The 15,328-nt window shown below is 46.2% G+C and overlaps 1 protein-coding gene across 2 annotated transcripts in view; it reads left to right on the top strand.

Moving 5' to 3' along the window:
* Positions 1–461: 461 nt before the first annotated feature.
* The window catches only part of CD151 (CD151 molecule (Raph blood group)), a 28,963-nt gene continuing 14,096 nt past the window's right edge, over positions 462–15,328 (top strand). Inside the window, exons 1-2 of one of the 2 annotated variants that reach the window (XM_033515453.1) lie at positions 462–480; positions 10,437–10,557. The gene's annotated coding sequence lies outside the window, so the exon portion shown is untranslated. Of the gene's footprint in view, positions 481–3,806; positions 4,021–10,436; positions 10,558–15,328 lie in introns of those variants that run through there. The other variant, XM_015630004.3, reaches the window with a different exon arrangement.

Genomic DNA, 15,328 nt, shown 5'->3' with positions numbered 1-15,328 from the left:
TTTGTATGTGCATTTTGACAGAGCTTTTCCCCAGGATGGTGACCATCTTCCCAGTCTGTGAGAAATGTGCTTTTCCCTGGTACCCTGTGTCTGAAGCCAGGGTGTGGAGGGAGAAATGAGGAATGGCAGGTGTGTGGAATGGAGATGAGGTGTTCTGTCAGTTCTGTGCAGAGTGCCTCATTCTATCCCTCCCCACAGCACAGAAGCTGTTGGCTGCCAGGCCCTCTTGGCAGGGATCTGCCCTGTAATAGCAGCACTGCTGATGGGCATTTTTCTTCTCTGCTCCTTTCTGTCCTGCCTGCCAGACTCCTGCCAGACTCCTCTGCTTGTGATCTCAACAGCCTGGGATCCTGGGGAATGGATTCAGGGAATCCTACTAAGTCCTGTGTCCTGGCTGCTGGTAGTAATAAAACTCTTGGCAAAATGAGCAGGAGGGTGATGACTATTTTCCACTCCTGGAATTTCATGGCTGAGTAAGAGGTATGTTTTGGGCATTTGGGTGTGACCAATTTGGTCTATGTTTCTAGCCTGAGTTTCTTGTGCTGGTCAGGTGGTTATGACCCCATTCCAAGCTGGAAAACTGCTATGCAGCTCTGTAGGGCCAGATTGCAGTAAGGTCAACATGGGACTGAAAGTGTGTCCAGCTCCTTAGAAGGATGCAAGCATGAATTGATCCCATTGTACGCCAGCTGGGGTTTTCATGGAGTTACCCATATATATGTATGTGTGTGTGTGAGTGTATTTTGTGCATGCTTTTGATGAGTAGTGGTGGACATTATTGGAGGTAGGATATTGATGTAGCGGGATAAGGAAGGACATCAGGAGTTCTGTTCCTCAACAGTTGAGGGTGAGTCCTTGGCAGCTGTTTAAATTCATCTGGGTGCTGATCTACAGACACTTTCTGCAGGGTGCAGCCAAGCAAATACACACTGTGCAACTCTTGATTGGCGTTGCATTGCCTGCATCGCTGCAGGCTGCCATGGAGCCGCCTCTCCTACCTACTGAGGTGAGTGTATCCCAGAGAGGGAGTGTGGAGGATGTGGGGTGTGGCACAGCCTCCTAAGAGAGGTGGAAATGAAATGTGTGGGAGGTGCAAGAGAGGATGTTGCTCAGAGCCACAGGTTGTTCCTGGCGGTGCTAATGAGGCTTCATAAAGAAAAGCCGAGGTAGAATTTGGTGACATAAAATGTTTGGCGTTCACCCTTGTTTCTTATCTGTGTCTGGTGCCAGATCTGAATACAAAAGGAGCAAAGTTCACTTGTTCAACCCAGGTTTTCCTTACTTTCATAAGAAAGAAAGCAGCAGTGGGGAGCTGGGGCAGGGGAAGATTTGTAAGAGTGAGTGCCTGTGCCTTGGTGAAATCTGTTCTTGTAGCTGTGATGTGGAAGATGGGACACTCTCAGGAAACAGTGGAGTTGGGCTGAAATTTGCAGCATGTTTCCCAGATGTCTTTATCACTGTAGGAGAGGGATAGGTTCAAAGGAAGAAACACCTTTTGGAGATGCTATGGGAGAAAGATCTGCTGTGCTGTACAAATGGATGAGGAGAAAAAGTATCTGATACCTCACCCTGGAACACTTCTGCTCCTGTGGGAAAGAAATGGACAGGAGAAAGATGAAGCACATGGTAACTATTTTGCACTATTGGCATTGCATGGTGGAATAGCAGGTGTGTTTTGGAGCCTGGGGTGCATTTGGATATTGCTGGACTCTCCAGTCCCAGTGCTGTACAGCTCCATAGATGGATATCAGACAGGAGTGCAATCAGCTCAACACAGACTGAGAGTGGTCCTTGGCAGCTCTTTCAGTACAAGCATATGACTTATCAGCATAGCTGGAGGATGAACAATGGATTCATTGGCCCCTTCACTAATGAAATTCAGTTAAAACTGGGACCAAGAGTGGTTTGAGGTAGGAATTACTGTGGGAGAGGTTTCTGTTTTGTCTGGAATGCATAGCTGACCTGTTATCTGCTGGTGTAGCAGCCACAATGCCTCTGTGGCTTTTAGGGAGTACTCTGATCCTCATTGTCCACCATGCTGCAACAATAAAGAAAATAAGGAAGGATGGTTTTGGTCAAATTTATCTGCTATCAGAGCCAACTGGCAGATGGCAGCCATGCTGACATTTCTGGCATGCCAGCCAGTGAGCAGGACTTTTGTAGTGCCTGACAAGGCCGGCGTGAGTCACGGCCTGTGAATGTCAGTATTTCTTCTTAGCTTTGGTGGAATCCAGAAGGGAGGAATTCATATCCCACATCTCACTGCTGGGAACAGGGATGGTTGGCTCTTTTTCTCCATGGTCACTGTTAGCTCCATGCAGAGCTCCCAGGGGAGCTGTGTGTGCCATCACAGGGGTGAACAGTGTGTGTAGAAGCCGGACATGTGGGAGCAGGAAAGAGTCTTGTGGTTCTGTGTCGAGTGCTGTGTGGATGGGAAAGTGTTGGGCTTTGTACATGTGGTTTTGGCTGTTGAAGCATAGAAAGGGTGAGTCCAGTCCTGTGTGGAAGTACCACTTGCTGAGGAATTGACATGTGGTTGGTTGCAGGTTCCCCCTTGCTAAGTGGAACCCTCTCCCATCTTAGCTGAGAGGCTTGGCTAAAGGCTAGAGGTCTGCCTCTCGCAGAGGCAGAGGTGAGGAGACATTTGGTGTGGTCTCCAAGAGTATCTTGTCCATTTGGAGGGTTTTTTAAAGGACATATTTCTTGTTATTGGGAGGACCTCTTCCTGTATTTGGGGAGGAAGAACTGTCAGGCTGGTTCCTGCACCTTTGAGTCCCAGTTGTCTGGGGTTTTTCCTTCTCCTGAGTAGAGAAAGAGTGCAAGTGAGCTCATGTTTGAGGAATGAGGCAGTGCTCAGCCTCAGAAACAGGCTCTGGAGAGCCAAACAAAAGCCTGTTCTGTCCATTGTGCACTCCCCAGGGCTTACCTCTGGTGTATGCAGTGTGTCCCAGACAGGAAGAAAAAAGCGAACTTAAACGTCTGTGCTTAGACTGGGAGCAAAATCCTGGCTGCTGCCATCGCTGGGCTGTTTGCCCTCAGGTACTGTGGGTCTTGACTCACAGCTGTGCTGCTCTAGAAGCCTGGGAGGAGGGAAAAGCAGACAGTTGTGGAGGGAGACCTCTGCTTTCACTGGTGCCATGAGCTTTATTTTGGCTGCAACTGTCTCCATGTGGAAAAGAACCCCCTTGTAGAAAAAAGGGTTTTATTGTTTGCTACTTCATTGGAAATTTTAACAATCTTTTAAGAAAAAAAGAAGGGAAGGGGAAGACAACTGAGATTCTCACTCTCAGCAGTAAGAATATCCAAAATAAATTATTGTCATTAGATCAGTATGATTCTTATCAACAACATTTACAAGGGCTTAAGTGGTAAGCTGATTTCCCTGTGTATGAGGGCATGACTGCTGTGGATCAGCAGTACCCTCATAATTTTTGATAAAATAAGCATGTGTGGCCAGCTCTGGTCCTCTCTCCCTGCATTATCCTGCCCTGGGCAGTCAGAACTAGAACACTGTTTTGGCTGAGGTGAGTAATAGGAGGAATATTTTCTGTCCTAGAATTGACCTGGTTATTTCCAGTTTTGGATTTTATTTGGATGTATGCATTTTAGAGTATTTCTAAATTCTCAAAAATAAGAGATAAGAGATCTTGTTTTCTGGGTTCCTCTATCCTTTTCTATCCTAGAGGGACCTCACTTTCACAGTGGGCATTTAGTATTGAAGATAGTTACTTGTTTTTTTCAGAAACTTTTGACTGTTTTTTTTTTTTTTTAGATTTTCTCTTGGGTGTATTTTGCTTTTAATACTTAAGGACTTACTGAGATACTTGATCTACAAGTGAGCCATGCTGTGGACTGCTTTTCCCCTCCTGCTCGCTAATGGCATTGGATGAATTGAAAAATGGATAATGAGTCTGCCCAGAGATGGAGACCAAAGTGCTCTGGTGCTTTCTGCTGAGCTCAAAGAAGTCTGAATGCTGGGGATGTGCCAGTGATGTTTTTAGAGGCTCCTGAGGGAACAAAGTATGGTTTCTCCCATCTTCTGAAGTGTTCTTGAGTCTTCTTGGTATTGAGGGTTAATCCAGGGTAGAATGTGCTACTGTAGAATATAGAGTGGACTACTTTTAGCCTTTAAATGTTAACCTTTAAAATAACAGGAGATCAGATGAGATTATAATGGTTCCTCCTGACTTGAAAATTGACCTCTAAGCTGGATGGGGTGGTTGTGGGGAGGATTAAGTTTCAAAGTAATTTTACGCTTTCCTTTATTGAAGCTTCTTCATAGAGTGCTGAGTTAACAGGAGGGTGGTTTGGTGGAGAAATCTCTGCAACGTTTTCCTGCTTCCTTTGAAGTCCAGCTGTTTTGTGCTGGTTAGAACACTTTCCCACTTTCTTTTCCTTGCCAGTTCTAAATGAAGTGGACAATTACACTGTCATGGTTTAACCCCAGCCAGAAATTATGTACCATGCAGCCACCCCTCCCTCATGCCCCTGCCCTGCTAGGATGGGGTGGAGAATCAGTAAAATAATATAGTTAAAACTTAATGGATTGAGATAAGAGCAATTTGTCAATTGAACCAATGTAAAATATAATGATAGTGGTAATAATTTTAATAATAACGGTAGTAGTAATGAAATGGAGAGTGAGAGAGGAATAAACCCCAAGAAACACGAGTGCTGCACAGGTCTGTAGCCCGTCACCCAGCAGTGAGCGGCAGCTCCAGACCAGCTCTCCCCAGTTTATATCCTGAGCCTGACATTCTGTGCTGTGGAACATGCCTTCAGCCAGTTTGGATCAGCTGTCCTGGCCATGCTCCTTCCCTGCTTGTGCACCTCCTTAATGGCAGAGCGTGGGAAATGGACAAGTCCTTGATCTAGAGTAAGCACTGCTTAGCAACAACCAGAACATGTGTGTTATCAACATCGTTCTCGTACTAAACGCAAACCGCAGCACTGCACCGGCTACTAAGGAGAGCGCTGACTCTATCCCAGCCAAAACCAGGACGTACACTGAGACAGACTTGCCAAAGCTGCTGTGCTGATCGTGGTTCTGTACCCTTCATGGAGAGCTGCCCTTTGCCTGTGCCTTTGCTTGAAGCTGCCGAGAGGAGCAGAACAAGCCCAGCTCCCCGTGCAACCAGCAGAGCCAGGTGTCTCAGGGAAGCGCTTCTTGCCATGGGGCTGGAGGATTTCTTCGGAGCTTGGTGGTGTCTGCTTTGGAGCCAGGGACTTCTTTGTGTCTTGTCTCCTGCTGCCAGCCTTGGTGAAGGGCCAGCAAGTAATTGCCTGGAGGCAGCCCATGCCTCCCGGTTGTTTATTCACATGCTGGTGCCTCCCGGTCAAGTTCGCAGGCTGCTCCAAAACCAGCTGTGCGTAAATGGTTTTGGTGGAGTCATTAAAACGTGCTCCACGAGGGCAGGGCAGAAGGGGGACAAATGTTTTATTTTTGGCTGGGAGCTGTTTAATTTTACTGGAAGAACGATCCTTTTCAAGGCAGCCTTATGCAGCGTGGATTGAGCATTGTTTCCAGCACTGCTCCTATAGCAACAGGAGAGAGACAGTTCCTATGAACTTCGACTTACAGCTCTGGGAAATGAGCTGTCATTTAATTGCCCTTGACTGTGCTTGATATTTGATCTGACTCTAATAAAGTGATTTTAGCTCTGGAGAGGAATATAACTCCTCAAATCATTCAGTGACTGCTTCAGAATGCCTCTGGAGACAGTGCTACTGGGGATACATAAGGACTGATGGTCAGAAGAGATTTCTTGGCCATTCCTGACACTGTTGTTAGCGAAGTAGGTATTTCCAGGTGTGTTCCCACATAAGGATATGCTGGATAGAAGGGGAGGCTCCTGAAGTTGTCACTGGCATCTGTGGCTGCAGTGATGAGGTGAGAGCTGTTGTTGCCCCGTTCTGTGTCTGCATGATGTTCCCTTTTCTCTGTGCCAGAGCACTGCAAAGTGGATCACCCCATTCCTGGTACCGCAGGTACCTGCTCCTCTGCTGACATGCTCAGAGGTTTTCCCTGGCATGGTTGGCATCAGTCCTGAGCTAATCAGCAACAAGTCTGAAGCAGTAAGAATGTTAACCTTGGTTTCCACTGCCAAATCCCCTGTCAACTGCTTTTAAAATATGATTTTAGTGGAGTTCACATTGAGGCAGGCTGCCTGGGAAAGATGTGTGGGATGACTCCAGAGATTTGCTTTGCTTGTTTGCACCACAGAAAGTGAGAACGGGAACAATTGACTCAAAACAAGTTTTGTACAAAAGCTAAAGCTGGTGTGGGTTTTTGTGCACCTCTTGCTTTGTGCTGTTTGCAGGTGTCTTGGGCACAGGCAAGGCAGTGCTAACAAGTAACTTGAAAACTTTGTGGTTTATAGCTTTGTGTTCTGCATTGGCCTTCCAGAAGAGAGGACAGCTTGGCTGCTGGAGGATGGATGTTGAGGAGGGCAAATTCACCCCTTCTCTCTGCTGGGAAAGGCACTTAATCTCTCTGTGCTCCTATTATAACCTGCTCTCTTTTTTCTTTATTGGGGTGCTTTGAGGAGGCAGAGGATCTTTTGGCCAGTGAGATTATCGAACACTGTGTGATTGAGAGGCTAGAAATGTACTTTGTGGTGACACACCAATTGCCTGCTCTCTCTTCCAAAAACTGCCGCATGTGTTTTTGACAGTGGGATTTCAAGCCCCATGATTTGTTTGTGAGTTTGGTGCAAATTGACAGTCTGCCATGGGATATGCACCTGATACTGTGGGGAGGTAGGAAATCTACTGGCTTTTAGCTGAGCACCTTTTCAATGTACAGATTTGTAGGGTACAAATCTGCACTGAGACTGCAGTCAGATTTTGAGCTACTGTGTAGTAGCTACAATGCAGCACGTGTTCTTTGGTTAGTCTTTGCCCTCAGCTCAAACCACTGTGTAAAAACCCAGCTCTTTGTAGGGAGTGAAAAAATGGTTATCACTGCTACATTATTTGGAGAGCGCTTTGAATTCGTGTAGAGTTGCCTGAATAGGCTTTGTGGAGGCTGGGAGGATGTCTATCTGCCCAGGACTTTTAGTGCTTGTTGACTTGGTTCTAGTTCTGGCATGGCTACAGGGCAGGGAGGTTTTGTGAGCACTCTCTGAAAACACTGAGAACCCAGTGGCTTCGCTTCTGAGCACTGGGCTCAAAATGAATGGGATGAATAGGTGGATAATGAATAGGAAGGGATCAGGGAGAAAGCTGATTCGGCACAAAATGTTTTGTTTAGAATTGTGGTTTAATGCTGCTGGTAAATTCTCCAGTGCAGACAAAGCCCTACTTAAAAAGAAAAAAAAAGGAAAAGAAAACCCCAAACAAAAAGAACCTCACAATGCCCATGAGCAGAGTTGGGAAAATAGAAATTAAAATGCCAATAGTAGGCTGCAGTGAAGAGTTTGCCTTGTCTATTGGTTGACCCTGAACATTTCTGAACTATTGCTCCTTGTGTCAAGCCCTCATTGCGATAGCTCTCTGCAAACACAGCCAGGCACTGATTTCTGCTGCTTCCAGTGAGAGAAAAGAGAGGGTTATTGTTCCTCTCCTCAGTTCAATGACTAGTGAAGTGGTTCCTGTGTATAAATAGCGTAAAGTGCTTTGGGATCCTTCAGGATAAAGGAGCCTTATGGGGTACAAGAGGATGTTGTTTGACGCAGAAGGAGTTTCCCTTGGTCACACAATGGGTGCTGCTCTCTGCCCGCCTTCTGGCTCCTGATGGGGACGAGGTGCTTGGAGGTTCTGCTTGTTTCCCTGCTTACCTACTTCTGGGAGCAGGACACTTGGGCTTTCTGCTCTCAGGTTGTGGCTGACTGAATGTTTTGTCAGAGAAGGGCTTTTTGTTTGCTTTGTAGTAAGACAGTGCTAGGGTACAGACACACTCCCAGGCACACTCGATCACTCTTATCTTTCTCTCTTATGCTTTCTTTTTTTAATGGTTGTAAAATTGGTTTTATGCCAAAGTCCTTGTTATCCTCAAGGATCCTGCAGCCAGACATTGCCTCACCCAGTTTGGCTAACCCCCTCATAAAACACTTAATTTGCAGGTATGTGGGTGGTGCTGAACATGTAAATCCTTGCTGAGTTTGAAATTTATGCTTATTGTTATTTATGCTTCAGTAAGTCCCTCCCCTGAGGAGTAAACAGTCTTGCAGATATGAGTGAAAGGGCTAAATGCTCTTCTGTGGAGAGACAGCTCTTGTCTCAAAGAGCAGATGACTGCTCAGCTGTATTAGGCATGCAGCTCCTCTCTGGATACTTGGCTTTCATCAAAATTAGCAGGAGTTTGGGGGCTACATCGCTCTTGAGGGGTCCATTCAAAACACAGCAGCTTGAGCCAGGGCAGAAGAAAGGAGGGATTTGACAAGCACCCTGAGGGGTGACAGCGGGCCTGTCATGTGTCTGTGGAGATGTTGCCTAGACACAGTGTTGATAGGAGATCCTCCCAGACTCCCAGAATGGGAACTTACCCTCTCTCAGTTCTTTGGAAAAGTGCTCTCCCAGTCAAGAGGCAGGGTCAAGCAGGGCCTGCTGAAGATGTCGAGGAGGAGGGGTTTTGACCAAAATCTGTTCTGTGCTCCTGCCACCCCCTCCCCCCCAAATTTAAATGACAGTTCCTTAGAAGGAGCTTTTCCTCCTCGGTGGATGTCTGACTTGTGTTTTGCATTCTCCCCAGCCCTAGGCACAAGTACTTGGACTTTGCAGCACATTCCAGCATGCTGAGATGGAAAGCAAAGCATTGAGCTTTGTGTCCTGGGTCAGCTTTCTCTTAAGAAAAGCCAGGAGTGTGAGAGCTGCATGAAGCAGATGAATAAAGGGCAGGGCACTAGGGCTGGTCTTGGAGAGTTTGGGTCCAGCCTCAGGAGGATTCTTAAGAACTATTTTTTGCCTTATAGGGAACTGTGCCTTTTTTCTTCTCCCTAGTTCCTCAGGAAGTTCCTTTATCTGACCTTTCATTAACGAACCCAAGAACTCTGTTTGACCTGCTTTCCAGTGGCAAAAGAAACAAAATTTTCACTTGTTTCTCTGAAGAGATGTTTTTGTGGTCTAGAGGCTGTATAGTAATGTGAATCAACAAGTTTCTGGCTCTTATTGGCATCATTTTTCATAGGGAATGGAAGCAGGGGTGATCTAAGCTGGTTATAAATGAAGATGTGTCATCCATACTGTGCTAGGTAAAGGCCTGCAGGAACGCCCTACTTGAACATAATAGAAAGTTTAAATTGCTAGGAATTGTTAAATTTCATCTGCTAATAAAAAAGTACCGTTTTTCCTCTTCCCAGGTGGTTTTCAAATGCTCTATTATCCCACCCAGACAGGTCAGGAAGTATTACTGCTTCCATATCTCTGTATGGGCAATAGATAGGAGCTTAAGCCTTAGGCTTACTTTGTGAAGAAAGTTGGTGTCATGGTGTAAATCAAAGGATCATTAATTCAGTATCCAAACAGACTAAGGAGGAAGACTTGTTATTCTCTTCCCCTTCCATCCTGCTGCCTGCAGTCCCAGTGGAAACATTTCAGGGAGATTCAGACCTGCCTGCTGTAGGATGAAGGTGAGATGGGTGAAGTTGTGACAGTACAAGTGATTGCAAAAAGTTTGGGACCCTCTCTCTACCTTAGAAAAGCAGGGGATGCTAGAGGCCATTTCCAGTACAGCAGCTTTATGCAGCCCAGCTGCCCCCACAGAAATGACAAGCCAAGGTTTGAGGGATGGAGTGCTAGCAAGGGCCCTCAGCCTGTTGCTCTGCCATGTGCTGGGTACGCTGGAGGATAGCTCTAAAGAGGTGACATGGCTGACAGCCCAGGTGAAGTGTCTCTGCACTGGTGCACTCAGTGTGGGTGACAAAGGGGAGGAGCTGGAAGCCACAACCTACTTGCCATGACTGAATCCCGGTGGGATGAATCCCATCACTGGACTGTGGCTATCAGTGGCTACATGGCTTCATCAGAAGGGAGAGCTGAGGAAGGAGAGAGAGTGGGCTTGCCCATGACCAGGTTGAAAACTTGTTCACTTCAAGGCATTAACACCAAGAAGGGTTTTGTACTGCACAGAAGGATCTTCCTGAGCTTTCTCATGGAGTTGCTTTCAGGCCTTTTGCACCAGAATGAACTGTCATTTTGTGTACTCAGCCTTGACAGAATTGATAGCAGCATTTACAGGATTCAGCAGTAAATACAAACCTGTGCTGACAACTTTCTACCAGCAGATGTTCATGGTTCCCACTGCTGCTGTTTAGCTCTTTCCTGTTATCCAGTGCACGCTTTATAGTTTAATCAAATGCATTCACAAGGTGTATTCTGAAATCATGTGCTGTCTACTTAAAGGACTTGATGGCAAAGCATATAATCATATATTGATTTCAGAATAGTCTTTGGCATAGTTCATGATTCTCTGCATCTCTCTTCTTTTTTTATTTCAGCTTTTTGCTTTCCTAAATCCAGCAGCAGACTAGAGCCAGCAAGAAGAGAGGGGGTGGAAAAAAGCCTTTGAAGAGGACTGAACATTTTCACTGGTGCTGTCACCTGCTTTGGTGGTGAAAGGTCAGTGTCAAGACTGCTGATCCATGTTGGCTATCAATTTGGGGTGGATAATGGCACACAGTGTGAATTTGAGCTCTTTACTTGCGAGCTTTAGAATTCCTCTCCTGAGAAGGCTTTGCTTAAATTACTTTTAGCTGCTTTCTGGCAGGTGATAAGCAGCTGGAGGCCCTTTCTGAGGATGTTCAGTGGGATAGGTAAAGTGTCAGTGGTTATGTTTTTCATCTTACAGAGAGGGAACTCAAGAGAGGTCGTGCTTTCAAAGGCTAGAGTTCAGCCTTGATGAAGAATGTCAGTGAGTTTGCTGAAGATTAAAGTTATTGGCCCACACCTGCACTGCACATAGCAAGGGAAGGACGTCTCCTTTGTTTACTGATGGTTGCCAGGGTTATCTGGCCCAGCTCAGATAGTCTCCAGTGGAACATTTTCCTGCAGGCCAGTAGTGTGCCCAGTCTCCAGTGGATCATTTCCCTCCAGTCCAGCAGTGTGCCCAGCGATTGCACTTTTGTTACAGCATAGGTGCTGTGGGATTTCCTGCAGCAAGTCTTTCTTGTGTGCTTTGGCAAAGATGTTAGAAGTTCTCTAAGTCGTGGTGTATGAGTTATCTGTAGAATAGTTGTCACTGATATGTTGGATACCAATTTGCTTGCTATCACTCAAAAATCAATACTTTTAAATAATGATGCTTTTAATGGCCTGGGAGCTGTTCTTTTGCTTTGGCATTGTTTCTTCCCCATCTGTCAGATGCTGCTTTAGGGCAGGTTATGCAGAAAAAGCCTGCAGGCCTGGCTTTCTTTGCTGATTAATTAAGTACTGTTACTGTGCAAGTTGAGGCAAATATGCCAAGCAGTGTCTGGGATGACTAAATGAATGTCTATCCAGCAGGACTGTGTGTGTGCATGTCGTATGCTTTCTGTGCAGGGCTGTGTGTGCATGCCTATGTGTGCCTTTGGGCCTGCAAAGAAAAATACAGTGGTGTGGTGTAGTGTGGAAAACACAGAGCAAGTCCTGCCACTGGAATTTTCTCAGTTGTCTGTGCAGTGCTTGTTTTCCCAGATGCTCAGCACCCAGAACTGGAGCCATACTGCTCAGCTTCTGGTGAGTTCTTGTGGTCCAGTTTGTCTTAAGGGTTCAGTCACAGTAGGATGAGAGCCCAAGAAAAGCAGACCATGGAATGGTTTCATGTTTGATGTAATCCCAGTCTTGCCTGGCAGTCATGCACTGTATATTCTTACCCTCCTAGGAGGTTGTGGCTTGCAGTCACACAGGGCAGGATGAGCTCACTCTTCATCTTTTTTATCTTTTTTATCTTTTTGAGATGTTTTCTTAGGTCCCTCCTTGCTTCACTGTTATTCCACTGCTATTCACTGTTACTTGTATACTTCATTATTAGTATCTCTCAATCTCTGATGTATTTGAACCAGCAAGCCTCATAAATTATTGCCAAAATTGCTTTACCAGGCATTCCTCTCATTATATGTATGCATTTTACTAATCATAAAAGAGGTCGTTCCAGTTCACTGGCTGAAATAGTCTTTGCTGGCAAAAGCACTTTTGAGTCCATGAAATGGTGTTGCTGTCGGGCTTTTGCCAGTTTGCCAGTCACCTGGAGCCTGTCATGCCTCTCAGCTGGCATTCCTCCATCAGCAGAGTTTCTCAGTGCAGATCCTCATAAAATCACTGGGTTTAGAGAAAGATGAGGGTCTTGCACTGAGGAGGAAGAGAGAGGCAAGGGTCAGACTGAGGGACTTGCCCCGAGTCTATGCACAAAGTCTGTGTCACAGTAGAAAGCTGGATTCAAGCTGTTCAACTCCCAGTCTCTTGAATTAATTTTCAAACTATTACCCCTCCCTTTCATCTACAGGTTCTGTCTCTTGTTTATTCCTCTTGGCTTAATGCATTTTGTTTTCCCTGGAGAATTATTTCTTTGTCATTTCTGTTGCAGTGTGTATGGCCATGGTAGGAACCTCTTGTTGATTCTTGTGACTTCCGTAAAAGTACTTCTTTCCGTTGTGTGGCTAAATTTCACAGCTTGTATTCCTTGATTGCTTGCTGAAATTTAACTTGCTGATGAAGCTACTGTCTGTTGGACTGGACCAAGGAAATTTCATTATGGAAGTACTTTTAGTCTTCTAACCACTTTTTCAGTTAGCAAAGTACTTCCCATTATGAAGCTCATGTTTAATTAATATGTTTTTATGTATTTGTAAATATACCCCTTTGGCAGAGCTTGCCATTTCCTGTTCATCAGAGTGCTCATTTGTAATTATTGATAATGATTCAGAACAGGTTTTTGCTTCAGTGTTTAAAATAGAACAGAATTATGTGTGTTAATTACTGTTTCTGCTTCTTGTCCGGTTTCAAGAGTGATTCATATCAGTTCAGAGGGTTTGCTATAAGGATGGCTGAAGGCAAGAGACCTTGGTTATGTCAGTGAATTCAGGATGAGACTCCCATATTCATCCTGGTGCTGTGACACTGATCAACACCTCTGTGCTTTTTGGATCCATGAGGCTCAGAGCCTGAAGTGACCCTAATCCTGGGAAGCAGACTGTGGTTTCCCCCCACCCTGGTTGCCAGGATTTCTTGGGAAAAGCATTTCACTGTAGTCTCTGGCCCTCACTTGCTTTCCCTGAAGACCAGGATATCTCCATGAAGCCTGACCCCGTCTTTGCAGGTGATGGGAGGCAGCAGATCACCCCGTGTGAGTCAAGGAGCACAAACACAATTTCCAAAAAGAGGGCCTAGAGAGCTGCCTTTCCCTGAATAGTTGGCTGGGTGAGTCATTAAGCATGCAGAGGCAGCCAGTGCCATCAGCTCTGCTCCTGGCTAGGAGGGATAGATCAAACAGGAGACAGCCCTGATTGCTTTCTGATTCATGGTCTGCCATCCCTGGTGATTCACCCTGCTTTATAAACCTGCAGCTGTTCCCTGCCAGCTTTCTGGAAACAGGCATATCCTCTCCTGCCAGCAGTGAAGCCAGGCTGCCTGAAAGGCCTGCACCCAGTGCTGGGTGGAGCAGGACCTGCAGTCTTGAGGGGGATTGCAGACTGTCTGTCACCCTGATGCAAGTGCAGTCTCAGGTGGGCATCTGCCTGGTCCTCACCCTGCACAAGATGGTGCTGTGACTGAGATTTCTGAGCTCCTGGATAAGAAAGAGGGACAAGTTAGTATTCTTTGCTAGGGCCCAGCATCTGCTCTATGGCGATATGTATGGGGAGGGAGGAAGGAAGATAGGTTGGTTGGTTGGTTGGTTCCTAAAATCCTCGGGAGCAAGAGGGAAGCTGGGCCAAGGAGCCTAAGGACAGAAAGCACAGTTATCATCCCCTGGTCAGTCTCTGCAAGTCTGCAGTGCATGTTCCTCACATACAGCCCTGATATTAGAAGGGGTGGGCAGAAGACCTATTACTGGAAGACATCTCTCAGATCTGGGCTGAAGTACCTGTTCTGAGTTGTGTGGCTGCCTTGCTGCTACCGTCTTGTTCTGTGGCTTAATGAAGCCTCTGGGAACTGTAAATCTGTCACCTTCCTGAATTTTGTGTTCTTGGGGCGTCTTCTCATGGAGAATTTGCAAGCCTGGTCAGTGCGTACAGTACCTGCAGCATCCATTCCTTCCCAAAGCCCAGGGCCCTTTTGTGCTGCAATGTAGTAATTATCTGAGCATTGCTGGAGGTTCTGATCTCTTCTGCAGATAACTCTGAAGAGTTGTTCTTGATCTGTGCCACCATCTCAGAGCTGCTTCCTTTGCCAGTGAAGCAGCATTTTGCTGCCAACTACAGCTGCCAGATGTTATTCTGGAGAAAAATGTTTTCTTGTGAAATGGTGACAGGGATGGGCATGGGTAGGACTGTTGGCATGTTCACACTCTTGCTTTCCTTGTTAGTTTCGTTTGTTAGTTTCTAAAGCATGGGCCTGGCTGGGGTTTATGAGTGTGCTGGCACGAAACACAAGGAAGTAGTTTCCTGCAAATAAAACACAATTATGCTGCAGAATGGGCAACTGCTGTTCCCAGCCTTGGTTCATCTGGCTCTAATGCCAGACAGTAGAAGTGTAGTGGCAGAGATAATGCTGATAGTCACCTGATGTGCAGCCTGGCTGTGTGTACCTGCTTCTCTCTTTGCTGTCAGGTGTTTTGCCAAGGTAAAATGAGTCTGTACTGCATGGCTGAGTGCAGCTGCAGTGGGTCCCTGGAGAGAGCTTGCATCACCTTGTGTGAAGAAATTTTGTCATTTAACTAAGCGTGAACTCCATGCCTCTGAAAATATGTAGAGGCTGTTTGCCTGCCTCCTTCCAGGGAAAGTGCTGGTTTAGGAAAACATTGCACTCTGACATTGGTGAACAATGCTTGCATCATTCCTTGCTGGCTAGTGTGGGAGGAAAGGGATGATTTTTTAATTGAGTGCAAGTGGTGAGGATATGGTTGCACTCCTGCCTCACACAGGTGATGCTGGCAGCGATACTCTGGGCAGTGCTTTTGTCCTGTCTGCCTGGTCAGGCAGTGATGAGAATCTTTTTTTGAGAGGTTCAGGCTTTGCAAGCAGTGAAGTCATGTGGAGCTGTGCTTGCTGCAGAGCCACTTCTGAGAAAAGTGCTCCAGGGTGTAGAAAATCTGTAACACTGCACTGGGACTGACTCACAACAAAACCCCATTCCTTACATATCTGCAGGGGCATTTTATGCTGTCAGATCATCTGAAGCCAAGGGTTGTGTTTCTTCCTCTTAGTAGCTGGGACAGTCTCGTAGTGCCTTGGGGGACAGCTAGCCAGTGAGAAGG

Source organism: Parus major, chromosome 5 (genome assembly GCF_001522545.3).
Source record: "Parus major isolate Abel chromosome 5, Parus_major1.1, whole genome shotgun sequence".
NCBI lineage: Eukaryota > Metazoa > Chordata > Aves > Passeriformes > Paridae > Parus > Parus major.
This window is presented reverse-complemented; position numbering and strand designations above follow the sequence as displayed.